At 41.9% G+C, this 4511-nt stretch overlaps 1 pseudogene; it reads right to left on the bottom strand.

Moving 5' to 3' along the window:
• Positions 1-3671: 3671 nt before the first annotated feature.
• Positions 3672-4303, bottom strand: LOC128777054 (immunoglobulin lambda variable 1-40-like; annotated as a pseudogene).
• Positions 4304-4511: the final 208 nt, after the last annotated feature.

Genomic DNA, 4511 nt, shown 5'->3' with positions numbered 1-4511 from the left:
AAAAATAATCCAATGAAGAAATGGGCAGAAGACATAAATAGACAGTTTTCCAAAGAAGACATCCAGGTGGTTGACAGACACATGAAAAGATGCTCAACATCCCTCATCATCAGAGAAATACAAATCAAAACCACAATGAGATACCACCTCACAACTGTCAGAATGGCTAAATATAACAGGTGTTGGTGAGCATGTGTAGAAGGGGAACACTTTTGCACTGTTGGTGGGATTGCAGACTGGTGCAGCCACTCTGGAAAACAGTAGGGAGACTCCTCAAAAAATTACAAATAAAGTTACCCTATGGCCCAGCAATTGCACTACTAAGTATTTATCCAAAAGATACAAAAACTGCTGATTTGAAGGGGCATATGCACCTTGGTGTTTATAGAAGAACTATCAACAATCAACAAAGTATGAAAAAAGCCCAGATGTCCATCGACTGATGAATGATTAAAGAAGATGTGGTATCTATATATACAATGGAATACTACTCAGCAATCACAAAGAATGAAATCTTGTCATTTACAACAATGTGAATGGAACCAGTGTGTATTATGCTAAGTGAGATAGAGAAAGACTGATTTCACTCATATGTGGAATTTAAGTAACAGAACAGATGAACATTGGGAAGGGAAGCAAAAATAAGATAAAAACAGAGAGGGAAGAAAACCATAAAAGACTCTTAAATACATCATAAAAACTAAGAGTTGCTGGAGGAGAGGTATGTGGGGGGATGGGCTAAATGGCTGATGGGCGTTAGGAAGGGCACTTGTTGGGATGAGCACTGAGTGTTATATGTAAGTGATGAATCACTGGGTTCTACCCCTGAAGCCAACACTACACTGCATGTTAACTAATTGAGTTTAAGTAAATAAAAAATTTTAAAAAGGTTGTTTGAGTTTTCCTTACAGGGAGACTAATGTTGCTGTATTATGAGAGTGTCCTGTTACATCCCATAACCCCCTGCACAGGTCCTGAGATTTGATGTCTGCATTCGTCATGAGACTAAAATGCTTTCAACCAAAACGTGTCTACTGTTCATGCTTCTCAGGCTGGGTTTTCACTTACCCTTTACAGTTACCCTGGGAATTCATTATTTCTTCTGTCTCTCTGACATACATATGATTCATTTTCCTTTTTATTAGTCCAGATTTATAATTGTTCTCGGTATGAGGACCGGTATAAACCATTACACTGTACAAGGGCCCTCTGTCGTCTTAGAATTTCTCCATTTCTACATGACAGGGCCTCCAGGATAAGGTACCCAACCCATATTTAGCCTTAATCATGTTTATTTGGTAAATGCCCTAGGGATTGACCTTAAAAAGAAAACAGCATTTTATATATTTCTTTTCTGTAATCTCAAGGCCTTCTATGAAATTGAAGAATGGGTTCATAGGCTCTGTTCTCTAAAATATTCATACACAATTGACCATCACTCCAACCAAAGAGTCAGGGGAAAACCAAAGAGAGAAAAGAATTCTGACACATGCAATTAAACCTTAGTGGTCTCACCTTAGCCAATTAGATCTGCAGCAATCTCATTTCAAATAAGGTTACATCCTGAAATATAAGATTTGGGGGAACTTTTTATCATATGAATTGGTAGAGACACAGTTTAACCCATAACAATTTATTCAGATTTTCTTAGTTTTTACCTAATGTTCTTCTTCTGTTCTAAGATCCAGTTCAAGGATTCTTTGTGATATTTAGTCATGATGTTTCCTTAAGCTTCTCTCACTGTGAAACTTTCTTAGACTCTCCTTCTTTTTTGTACCTTTGTCCATAGTTACTGAGTGGGGATTATGCCTGACATCCTTCAGGGCCAAGTATTTACACTTGTTCCTTGAAATATCTGCATGGGAATATGTCTCTTCTCCTTCCATTTATTCATTTATACAATCAGTTAACAATATGGATCATGGACAGATATTTTAGACTTTGAGTTTTAACCCCATACTATTACATTTATTTGGTTGCTCAAATCTTTCCAGTTTTGCCCAATGGGAGCCCTTTAATTTGGCTCATGAGGTCCTTGACACACCCTGTCATTGTGTGTGTGTGTGTGTGTGTGTGTGTGTGTGGGTGGGTGGGTGCGCACACACGCACACACACTTGCATGTATGTGGTGGGTGTGCACTGATGTGCTTGTGTTTGTTTTGAAGGATTCTTCACTTTCTGACACTACAGTGTACTCTATGCTCATCCTGTGTAATTCCTGACTAGGAATTAAGCACTTCTCCAAAGAAGCCTACATCTCTTCCCTGGAGAACAGTATTAGAAAGCAGTATGTGGGAAAATGCATCTCATGGCTATGAGGCATCATTGCTTCCAGTCTTGTTCAGATGGCAAAGGCATATATATGAGTACACTAACCCAACAATGTGCACATATTGGTGACTATTTCCATATTACACATGATTCCAAACTGCCGTCTCCAGCTCTAATCCATGACCACACACTTCACTTAAGTCTCTTCCCTTGGTTATAGCTGTGACTTTCCATTCCTAAAGTGAGCAATCTGGCCCCACCACCACCACCATTTACTTGCTTGTTCCGTTCCAGTACATAGTGCAACCAATTCAAAATAATCTACCTGTTCCCCCATGGGATACCACCTTATCTACTAGAGTTCAGAACTTGCATGCAGTTTCTTACATCTTTACATGTAGAGGCTCCACCCATTTTCAAAGTCACACAGCTCAGCAGCTTTCTCCCAACCCCTGCACTGAGGTGGGTTCACGCATTTGTCTTGGAAGTCAATAGAATTGTCACATTCTGCATTCCATCATGGGCCCCAACTCTCTTAAATTAGTTTTTTGCATGTGCACTCTAAGGTTCTGTCATGTGGCTGTACAGTTTTCAATGAGTTCTGGCAATGCCATAGTGTCATTTCAGTGTCATTATACTATCATATAGAATGATTGTATTGCTGGGAAACATTTTCCTCTCTTCATATGATCAACTTTTTTTCTACTTGCAGTCCCCCAGAAACCACAAATGTTTATACTCTCGAGAGTTTTGCCCTTTCCAGTATGTGCTATAACTCTAATCGTCCTGTGAGTCATATCCCATTTTATAAATGTACCACCTATTTGGTGGCATCTTAGTTGGTTCCAGGTTTGAGTGATTAGAGATAAACCTGGAAGAAACATCCATGTGCAGATTTCTGGTTGCTTTCAATTTTTAGTGTTTAGGAATGAAACTGCTATAGACGTTCACATGCAGTTTTTTTCCTATGGACAAAATTTTTTGGGTTTATTTTTATAATTTTGTAATTTTAAGTTGGCATCTATTTCTCAAATCAGGCACTAAGACAAAAACTAACCAGCACCATTTATAACCAATTGGGTAAAATATCATATGCAAACAAGACTGACTTTTTCTTCAAGAAGAGCATGGGTGTAACTGAGGTCCCATGATAAGTTCAGAGGCAAAATAAAATGTTTCATTTATTTAAAAAAAAAAAAAAGAAAAAAATAATATGATCCAGCCTGGAAGCAAAATACCCCAGAAAACAAAAAACAACACAAAAACATCTGTTTCATGAAGACTGTTTGTCTAAGAATGGTCTGCTCAGAGTGAATTTGAGAACAGAAGGGACAGGAAGAGCCTCAGTCACACGAGGTGTCGCTGGATGGACCTGGGCCCAGAGTATCAGCAAAGGAATAAGGAGCATCACAGGCCTAGCTGAGCAGGCGACTGCTGGTCTGTTCCCTCTCTTTACAGATGAGAAAGCAGGTTTTTGTCTCACTTCCCCACAGGCCTGGACCACTGTGCGAGCACTGCTGTCCCATGATGAGCAGTAATAATCGGCCTCGTCCTCAGCCTGGAGCCCAGTGATGGTCAGGGTGCCTGTGTTGCCAGACTTGGAGCCGGAGAATCGATCTGGGACCCCGGAGGGTCGATTGTTATTACTATAGATGATGGTTTTGGGGGCCATTCCTGGGAATTGTTGGTGCCAGTTCACACCATAACCACCAATATTAGAGCTGCTTCCAGCGCAGGAGATGGTGACCCTCTGGCCCAGAGAACCAGACACTGAGGGCGGCTGAGTCAACCTAGACTCGGCCCAGGACACTGTAAAGGGGGAGAGACACAGAGAAGGTGATGCTGGTATAGAGACAGGAGGAAGAAGCAGGGCCCATTTTGTCCTCCCAGGAAAGTGTGTCCCTTTCCCCTGTCCCCACATCAGTCACCTGTGCAGTGAGTGAGGAGGATGAGGAGGAGAGGAGACCAGGCCATGGTGGAGGTTATTGTGGATCCTTCCTTCCTTCTGCAGGCCCACAGCTGAGCAGACCTCCCCTAATGTCTCCCTTCCCCTCTTCATCCTCGGAGAGAGGGAGGGCCCATCCATGCAAATGAGAACCTGAGCTCTAGATCCCTCACTGGGCGTGGTCAGGTCCCTGGGCCATCAGTGAGGTCACAGCTGTGAGCCCTGAGCAGAAAGCACAGGCAGTGCCAGGTGCCAGGTCCCAGTTCTGATCACCCCTGACTCCTCTGAAACTGGC

Source organism: Panthera pardus, unplaced genomic scaffold (assembly GCF_024362965.1).
Source record: "Panthera pardus isolate Hobbes unplaced genomic scaffold, ASM2436296v1 HiC_scaffold_15, whole genome shotgun sequence".
NCBI lineage: Eukaryota > Metazoa > Chordata > Mammalia > Carnivora > Felidae > Panthera > Panthera pardus.
Note: the sequence above shows the minus strand (reverse complement) of the source record. Positions and strands in the feature narration are given on the sequence as shown.